Source organism: Topomyia yanbarensis, chromosome 3, assembly GCF_030247195.1.
Source record: "Topomyia yanbarensis strain Yona2022 chromosome 3, ASM3024719v1, whole genome shotgun sequence".
Taxonomy (NCBI): Eukaryota; Metazoa; Arthropoda; class Insecta; order Diptera; family Culicidae; genus Topomyia; species Topomyia yanbarensis.
In genome coordinates, this window is record NC_080672.1 from 324,170,903 (window position 1) to 324,181,467 (window position 10,565).

Sequence of the window (10,565 nt, forward strand, 5' to 3'; positions counted from 1 at the left end):
CCGAAATAGTCCAATCCGACAAAGGCGAACGGTCTAACGAATGGCGTCATTCGAAATGAAGGAAGTGGGGCCATAGCTGGTATTCTTGAGGTTGCTTTCGCTATAAGTTACAGTTTTGGATTACCTTGTAAATTAGTACTCGTAGTCTGGCAATTTCAAAACGTTAATGCATTTCGTTAACAACCGTTTCGCGGTTACCGTGGCGGAAGCGACGATGGTACCAATCCGTAATTAGGAACGTGGTCGGGTGGTTCTTCGGGAGAATAGCCGAATACTTTGCTTCAAACGACTGTGCATTCTGAGTATCCCTCGTTTATCGATGAACGGGCTTTGTAGATAGGGCTGGACCTGGTTACGATCGCATGCTCTGCTTCTGGTTCGCCTTGGGTAGGTTTGAGCAGACTAATTTCTTCAGGATACGTTTCTGCCTATGCTCAGCTGTGCAAGTTTCCAAAGTAATTCTTCTGCCGTTTTAAGCTCGTTATGTTGGAGAAATTCAAGTTGCATCTGCAATCCATGTTTTCTACGATGCAAGTTGTTTATGAAGCGTAACACGAATGCAATTGTGTGAAGCATTCGGGTCCACGGACTAAAGCGAGTGACATCGATCAACGGTGTGCAGTTACTATGAAGGTGCACATGGCGCAATTCCTCTTGCTTTGTCGATTCACGATTTGTTTCGGGCCAACTGTATTCCGGTTCACGCAGGAAGCTTTGACCTTTAAACCAAGCGCTATCTGATTGCAGATTTGGACCACTGTTCCACTTGTTGCTTCATCGGCCACGTTGAGTTTTGATGGGAGCCATCTCCATTCCTTTTGGTCGGTTAACGACAATATTTCACTTACTCGAAATGCCACAAATTTGTTGTATCGACGGTGATCCGATTTAATCCATGCCAAAACAGTAGTTGAATCGGTCCACAAAAACCTTTGCTGGATTTCGTAAGTGTGATGACTCTGAATTGCTTCCAAATAGCGAACTCCTAAAACTGCCGCCTTCAGTTCAAGTCTGGGGATAGTCAGTGTCTTTAGAGGTGCCACTTTGGATTTAGCACCGATCAGCGACACTTCTATTCCGTTTTCGGTGTGCAGGCGGAAATAGGCAACGCACGAGTTTGCTGCCTCGCTGGCATCTACAAATACATGAATCTGCAGATTACGAAAATCTTTCGGGAACGGAGACCCGAAGTAGCAACGAGGTATGCGTATACTGTCTAGTTGTGGGAAGAAAACTATCCACCGTTTCCAGCGCTGATAGATGTCATTGTTTATTTGATCATCGCAGTCGGAGCCTGATACCCATATATCTTGCATTAGGATTTTACCATTAGGATTTTACCATGTATTGCCTCCTGGATGGACTCGAAGCTATCCAAGTAGTCGTCCACATAGTGTTTTTTCTCTATAGCGGCCGGGGTACGAGGATATTGACCAACAAACTCTGCTGCGTTGATGTTTTTCGCATATTGGGCTGACGCAGGAGAACACGTCGACCCAAATGTTGCTACATCCATTATGTAGACTTGCGTGGGCTCGATGTGAGTGTCGCGCCAGAGAAACCGCTGTGATTGGCGATCTTGTTCCCGTATTTTTATTTGGTGGAACAACTCCTTGATGTCCCCGCACACTGCAATCGGGGCTCAGAACAGTGGGCAGAGGAGTTAGCAAATCGGGCCCTTTAAGTAGTTGTGAGTTGAATGACACTCCATCGGTTTTTGCTGCAGCATCCCATATCAATCTAATTTTACCAGGCTTTCTGGGGTTAGTAACGACACCCAGTGGTAAGTACCACACTCGATTTGAGTCTGCAGTTAAAAGTTCTTCCTCACTAGCCTTATGAGCGTGCCCCTTTTCCTCCTAATCTGCTATCAGCTTCCTTACAGTTTGCTTTAACTCTGGATCCTTTTGTAGTTTCCTTTCCAGGGACTGTAAACGGCGGACGGCCATGGGGTAGCTGTTTTGGAAGTGGGGATTATCTATCTTCCACAGGAGGCAAGTCTCAAATCCGGATGCTGTTCGAGGTGTAGTTTCCTCTAGTAGCCGTCTAGCTCGCTGATCTTCCTCCGATTCCAAGATTTGACCAGGATTATCGACTCCCATACTTTCCATGGTAAAACAGTCTCGCAGTTGCTCCTTCAACATCCGGTCATAATCTGTGGCAGCAGAGACATGGAAATTCATGCGTTCCGGTTGCGCCCAGTTGGTCTGCGACGCTTTTCTCCAATAGGGTAAATGAGGATCCTTCGTCAATGAAAGCGAATATAGTCTTGGCTTGTCCTTTTCCGTGTAGGACAACGGGTAGCATGCGGAAAACAGGAAACATATTCTGCTGTAGAGTTGGTAAGGTTGAAGACACATTCACTGGGTGGAAATTTGAGGACGACTGATGAAGGAGGGAATTATGCTTGAGACGACAGTTCTCTATGTTGCAGCCTTGCCATGACTTACATGGCCATTTCCCGTGGCTGTTCAAGCAGGTACGACACAAACCCTTCTGCTGTACCAATTGTTAACGTTCGTCGATAGACTTCGCATTAAATGTTGCACCTTCAGCCACTCGATGCCCTTCCTGATTGCATACAGGACATAGTCGAGCCGATTTGCGATCCATAGCGAATGAATTTGCCAAGGAAGGAGATGACGGCAGTGTCGAGTGATTCTGAGTATGTCCTCTAGTTATCCGCCTTTTGTTTTTGTTATTTATACTGATGCCTGACAGATTAAACGATACTTCGCTTGCGGCTGTAACCAGTCGTGACATGAAGCTACCAAACGTTCGCAATGTGGGTATGACATCGCGATTCTTATAGACAGCCCAGTCTATTCTAAGAGAACCCGGTAGTTTTTCAACCAATTCCTACATCAAAGCTGGGTTAGAAAGGTGACTTTCTTGTTGAGCAGCGAAAAGGTGGTCCCCTAAATTTTGTACAGATAGCCCGAATTCCATTATGGTTTCCAGTCGATCATGTCACGGGGCTGGAACACCTTTTATTTTTTCGAGCAACGATCGTATGAGTAGCTCCGGCCTGCCATATATTGTCCGCAGCATGTTAATCTCGTGAGGGGCTCCAGTCGGTAGTAGTAGACTGCTTCGTACTGACTCGAGTGCGTAACCCTTCAGGCTTCGCTGAAGGAGTATCAAGTTTTCCGCATCCGAAAACCCACATGTAGCAGTCGATTGTTCAAAGTTGCTAATGAAGATAGGCCAATCCTCGGGATTTCCACTGAATGTGCGAAGTCCCTTCCCTAAAACTTGACGAGCTGCTATTTGCTGCGTTCCCAGTGTTAGATGGTTTCCTCCGGGCCTAGCCCTGGTAGCCGGAGGTAAGTATTTTTGGTCACTGTGCATTTGTCCGGCTGTATCATCGTGTAGATGCTCGTAGATCGAGATCGATTGAGCAGGTTTGCGCAGAGCCGTGTCGCCCATCGTTCGTACTTTCCAGTGGGACTACGGGAACCCCATATGATTCCGAGTTAGTTTCACTCTCCTTCCTCGAAACCTTCCCCGTTGATCCTCCGCCATTTTGATCATTCAGCCACGCTGAAACTTTCTCTTTCGAAGGGACGATTGAGCTGGTCGTCGATCCTGACTTACTGCTTGCTGCAATTCGCTGGAGGAGCTTCCGATTTTGATCCAAAGACTCCTGTCGAATCAACTGCTTTTTCGCTTGAAATGCTTTCTCATTCGCTAGTCTCAGCTCTCGTAGTCGCTGTTCCTCTTCCAATAGCGCTTTTCTCTTGGCTATTTGTCGCTGTTTCTCTACGATTTCACGGTTCCTCGAAGCATCCTGTTCCTTCATTAGCTGCTCTTCCTCCAAAATTCTCATTTCGGCTTTCAGTAGAGCTGCACGAGTGCTAGAAGTAACGCTTCCAGGTGGGGGTGCTGGTGTTTTCTTGCTTCTTTTCGATTCTACGCTTTTGGATGCCGTTCTTGCAGGATTCCCATCTGCTTTGGAAGTTTTCAGGCTCTTCCTCTTGCTACGCGATGAAACTCCAGGAAGCATGCATTTGCATCACACATACTCATATACACATAATTACACTTTATCACACACACAATACATTTTGACGTAGGACTACGTCTTTGTTTTCGATATGGGGGTGCACGATGCAAATTCTACAAAAATGGCATGTAACGAAATATGGTCCAATTTTAAACGCAAATAATTCAGTTATCTCATCATAAATTTTCAAATTTTGTTGCGCTTATCGCCCCGAAATACTTCTAAGAATAGATTCCAATAGATAAACCCAAAGTTTTTTGATATCATGGCATTAAAAATTTAAATAATGTACAACCTCTTCAAAATATCGCGCATTTCCACACAGAAAATTGCGCTTCCCTAGCCCGGCACGACAGATTTGCGTACCTTGCGTGCTACGCTTCTATGAATGACGTCATCATCGACTATTTAAACAACGGATTTGGCCGGACATGCTCAGTTGTCTGTTGAACGGCAGGCGGAGCAGATCACTGCACCACGGCCGTCGAGAGCCGCGGCGGACCCCAAGACTTGTATTACTGCCGGGCCCTTTTAAACCTAAGCCCTCTAGTTCAGTATGAGTTAGTATCTCCATGTTAATCCGTGGTTTCTATTAGTCTCCGGTTGGCTCATATTGCCACATCCACAGATAGCGTGCCAGACAGGAGAATTTCGACGGCTTCTTATTCCGTGGTATCCAAATCTACGAGTTTTTCAGGTACTCAGGAATCAGTAGCGTCTAGCTCAAATGGTACGTTCCCCATGTTGATCGGAGATATGTGCCTTGCCATGAATCGTCTTTTCATGGTTTCCCTGATGGGAAGAATTGGGGAAGTGGTAAGATTAGGGATAAGGAGACCACGAATCATTATTTAATGGCTTTAGATATGTTCTATATTCGCATACAAATCATATTCTTCACGGCTTCACAGTTCTATAGAGATCATTAAAGCACACCTAGTGTCAGAAAAGGCGAAATAGTGTGCCAGAATAGAGCTAGTTCAGAAGCACCTTAGTGGCTGTCAGCAATGTTAACATAGAGCCGTGTTTTTTTTAAATAACTCTCCCCTTCTTTACCGACACAGCTGTCGAGCGCAGGATCGCTTCATGGTACACATTTGCATACGTTTCAAGTTGGCTGAAAGCCTTCATGTATCAATCGATAAATTGCTCATGGGTACACTATGTTGAGAGTGGGCGAATTACCCAATAATAACAAAAGGCCTCATGATAGCCTTAATTACTCATTGAAACGTGTCCCAAGCTGCATTAATTGCACCATTCATACGGTGGTCTAAGCTTCCACCAGGGACGAGACTCCAGGTAACTGATGAAATTTATGATAGTAAATTACTTGGCAAGGACCATGAGGAAATGTGAAGAAAGCAATTATCCTCCAGAAGGAACGATAGTAATAAAACTCTCAGACTAAAATAAAGCATTGTGTACGTAGGCGATCCCGGCGAGGCGCAAGTACCGCCACGAAGGTCGTATATGAAAAAATAATAATAAAAGTGATCTAGCGACGGTCATGTGAAAATCCAACATAAAGATATCCTAGGTCTAGACCGATACAAAATAGATTGACATTTTTACTCGCGCCGAAAGATATAGTGTTGATTTGTTTACCAGCGCAAAGGGTTTAGGATTTGAATTGTTTACCCACCCTAAAAACAGTCTAGCAGGCAAGAACTTAATTTGTCGGCCGTACTGAATGGACGGCGGAAGGGAATACAAAAAACACACCACGGTAGGAGTGAGCAAGAAGGGTGGATAGCTAGGACTAAGTAGGAAAGGTGACTAGTTAGATTAGGAATTTGTATATATAGTTTTAGGAATTTGAAAATAAATCAGTCGTTTATCATCAATCAATCGGTCGTTATTTAATTCTCAAAGAAATTAGTGAAGTGTGTAGACGTCGACCAAACCAACAGAGAAGTTGATAGATAAGTATCCTTTATCGTATAATCAATATTTCTTATTTTCTCTTTCCAATTAGGTTCAGCTCCCGCTAAGGAAACCGTAGATTGCATAAGTCGTACTTCCGCCTTATGAATCTACTTGTTTGTCCTCCGGGTAAAAGAAACTCTAAAAAAAAAATTCTCTCATTTTAAGGTTAAGGAAGCAAGTGCGAAGCTCGGTAACACGTCGTTGCTAAGCTAGAACCAAGTCGGTTCTAAAACGCAGCGACAACAGCAAAAGAAAAAAAAATCGATAACATAACCACCCTTCCTCTATTCTTTCGTTTGACATGCCGACTGTTTAAAATGACGATTTAGTACCTATAGAAATGGGATTCGATCCGCAGTCGAAAACCTCGTCTCAATTTGGTATACGCGTGTAATCACTGATCTGTGAGAAGATTTGCATTTATACTTGGTTTAATCCAAACTACCTAGATGTTTTGTTGAAATTACGCAAACGTCCATTGTGGATTACATTTGCCATTGTATTTTTTCGAAAAATCGTGTTGAATTTGCATTTTGATTTTAAGTTTAGTGCAACATCATTTATTACATAAAGACATAGGAGTTTAGGTGACTATTGGAACGCATACGTATATTCCTTATTGTTCGGTGTCTCAAAGCACTATAAGAAGATTCTATATTAGCACTTAGAGTTTTCTACTAAAACTTCATAGCATTTATCTTCAAAAGCTTTTTATCACGATGTCTATATTCTGTATGTCGATATACACACCTAGAAAAAATCGTGTAAATTTACGTGTCCTGACCATGACATATACGAGCATCAAAAACGACATTTTAAATTTACATGTCGTTGAATTTGGCGAGACATGTTATTTTACTCCACATTTGGCGTTTGTTTAAAATGTTGAAGGGTGTAATTTTATGGCACTGAGCGAGGAAAATACATCTTTCATGTAAAATTAAACAGAACACGGTTATATTTCGTCATTTCGTCGATTAGGGTTTGTTAGATTGTGGCAAGTTTGGAATTACGTCAATGATAAAATTCAGTATTTTTTGTGTGTAGAGCTAGCTTCAATGCTTTACATTTTAGGTGTATTGAAGCATTAAAATATTAGTATAGGGTTAGTTAGCAATTTAAATGCTAACTTATATCTTATCTAGAGTTTTAAATTAGTGCTTATGGTTACTTGGGTAACGACACAAAACAATTAAAACAGCATTCTGCACCCCTGGAAGGATGCTGAACGAGCATCCGTATAAACCAACTTTTTCATACGTAACCGTTTTATGTAGATCACCCGAAAATGGGACGTTTCATCAGACAATGCTGGTTATGCAACCATTGTAGATTCCTATGTGCGAGTTCTACAAAAAGACACTGCACCATGGAAAACTTTGTGCAAAAGCAGCTAAGAAAAGCTATACTATACTATAATTGTAAACAGCACACCGTTATCTTATGCCAAACCGCAAACGGCTACAAAACCAATATCTAGGAATCTGACAGGAACAAATGTTCTCTCAACAACAATTACGCTCAATGTCTCCAAGCCAACAACGGGCACCACCAACAAAGAAGCGAACGTAGAAGAGGACGGATGCGTTTGTCCGTGTGCTCGCATTTCAGTGTGACGCTCTATTGCTTTCTTCGAAAATACTTTGAATTTTTCATTTTTTTACGCATTGTTCTTCTATGAACACCAGACGAGTTCGCCCATTTTCCGGGTAAAAATGCGGGCCCCCAATTACGACCCGGGTCCCAGGGTAATTGCTCTGACTGCCTCCTCCTCTCATCGGGCCTGCGCATACCACATCGTAGGTTTTGATCTCCAGAATAACATTGCCGAAGACACGTGTCTGCTGAAAAATCAGATACAGTAATTCAAAAAAAGTAATGCTCACTAGCGCCGCCTGGCGGTAGAATTCCGTCATATTAATTCACCCATCCGAAAGAGCATAATCTACTGCCCAAATTTGCAGAAGAAAGTAGGGCTCCAAATGATACGGATCACAAGGTATTCTAATGGCTATCTGTGTTGTACAAAGTACAACGCGCGAGTGCTCATGTTACAAAATTTGACGCGAGTGCCGGAGGGTTAAGCGGCGAATTGCAATTGTATATTTTTTAGAAAAATCTCGTGTAATTCATCAAGAATATAATCGTTGTACAGAAAAATACGAAAAGAATCCATTCTAATAGCAACAACCGATTTCCTAAGTGGATGTTAACCGTGCGAAAGGTCTCAACTGAGTCGAATCATGACAGCTATAACGATTGTGAGTTAAAGGTGCAACTTAAATTCATTCAAATTTGAGCAGTTCCTATTTCACGTTCAGAAATCTGGATACGATGCTTTGCATTAAAACAACTTTCACCTACAGGAACCGAAAATGTCAGAAAACTAATGAAAACTAATATAAATATTTTTTTTTTTGATTTTGTAGCCAGTAAAGAACATATTTTAGTTGTTTTGAAATCAACGGAGAATTGAGCAACTTATTGTTACTAAGCTGGTGCGGCGGCTCAGAGGGTTTGGTTGCGGTCTCGTAAGCCAATCGGCTCATGTTCGAGCCCCGACCAGGAAAGATTCTCGGTTTCAGTGGGATTGCAGCACTAGCCACGCAATATCTTCTACACTATTGTCTGCGAAGCCAAACAGGGAATAATGGGGATAACCCCGAGAAAAATCTTTTGGTTTTAGGTTTTTTTATACCATTTCAAACGCATGCTTGAATGTAATTTTCGATAATGAATATAGGATGTAATGAGCCAAAAAAGCAGCCATCTTTATAAAGATTGATTGATTTTCAGGAAGATTGTGTAAAGGACACCGAAAAAAACTGATTTTTCGTTTTCAAAGATGCACACTTCAAAATATTTACATCTCGCAAAATGCACATAACGTTCACTTGAATGTACATTCAAGCATATGAAAAAATGTGCTTCGTTCGCAATTTTTCATCTTTTTCAGCCGAGTTTTACATCGAAAGAGATACAATATTTGATTTCACATGTTTAAACATGTAAAATTGTATTATTAAGCAGCAAAATACGTCGCAAAGTTGTTTACATCTAATGTAATTTTCATTTTTTTTCTAAGTGTGTGCTATTTGCAGAATTTATAATAAATTTCTGAAACGTCTGTTACCTTCCTTCGAAATTTCTTGAAATAAGACCATTGAATTATTAAGACCATTGAATTATTATTCGATTGTTAAATAATTTAATTAAGAACTGGGATTGGCAGCACTGCATCACCAGTACACCCACAGATACATACCATGCTTTTCTATGTCGCACTATCTCACCGAAATAGCGCTTGGAACGATGGGGGCAAATGAGCGATCCTTCCGAGCTGCCCCCTTTAGAACACACTACACTAAATTGCTCCCAGGTTCTGTATAGTTGGAGTTTTATAATGCTGTTTTGATGTTTATTTTTATTTTGCTTCATTAATATTTGGTCGTCTGGCTGCACACTACCTATGTGTGTATGGAACGCGAAACGTGAGCGCGAGTGCTGAAACACTTCAAACCATTCTATTTTCTTCTATTTCTGCACATATAAATAAATCACCTCGCTTTTCGCCTAGATCTAACCTCACTCGTAGCGCACCGCCGAAAAAATCAGCGCAAATCGACCCCTCCTTGCGCTACTCGCTTACACTAGACGAAGGATGATTATTTCTCACTTGATCACTCAATAATAAACAAATCGATTGCACGGATCCCCACTTTAGACCCATAATCGAACAGTAGGAAACAATCACTAATTATGCCAAAAAAACACCATCGCTCAAAAGTGAGGTTAGAATTTTCATTCCTCCCGTAGATTACCAAACGGGGGATTAAGTTTGAAAACATCTCCGCACTTTTTTCATTCGCGCTGTCGGTCCCGTGGAGCAGCCACAGGGACAGCACAGATTTGACCACGCGGGTGCCATTTATCCTCCTTCCATTTTCGTATCGGGGCTGGCGCCTACTCCGAACCGACGGCCCCTTCGGCAGTACGCCAGCACAAACCGCGATCAGCTGTAGCAGAGCGTAATCACGCCAGCCTCGGTTTGCCGTTCGTTATCAGTGTTTCGATTAGCACGCTGCCGTTGTTGCCACTTGACCCGATCGACCGAAACGCGCACGACCGGCCGAAAAATTGCGAATTTACCGAAAAAGGTGTTTATTGCCGCCGCACAGGGACACACCGTACTCTACTGCGAATAGGCAATTTGGTCAATTTTACTCTCGTCGCGGCGGCACTACTATTAGAGTAGCACTTTCTCGCACTGAATTTGTTTCACGTCGTTTGCTCGCGCGATAGCTGCTTCTCTCGTGGGGACCACGCCGCCGCCGCTGCTGCTGATGCCGCCGAGTGCAAGATGGATGGAAGTGTCCGATTGCGGTTGCGAAACTAGGGATGTTCAGAGCGGTGTCCGTAGGCATTTGGCGGGATCGATTATGACGGTGAATTGGAAAAATGATCGCCTACGTTTGGGGAAAGCACCGGGTTTAACAGCTTTAACAATGTTCTATTGTTTCAGGGTTCACTAAAGTTGGTCTCAGATAACCAACTGTGGGCTTGGAAAAATTCGTACACATCAGCTCATAAACGAAAACACAACAGTTTAGGGTAAACAGGTCTAATATGC

The 10,565-nt window shown here is 42.7% G+C and overlaps 1 protein-coding gene across 1 annotated transcript in view; it reads right to left on the reverse strand.

Annotated features, from left to right (window-relative positions):
- Nucleotides 1–10,187, reverse strand: part of LOC131688095 (uncharacterized) — a 457,491-nt gene extending 447,304 nt beyond the window's left edge. The window contains exon 1 of the mRNA XM_058972246.1: nucleotides 9,201–10,187. The gene's annotated coding sequence lies outside the window, so the exon portion shown is untranslated. The remainder of the gene's footprint in view (nucleotides 1–9,200) is intronic.
- Between the last annotated feature and the right edge of the window lie 378 nt (nucleotides 10,188–10,565).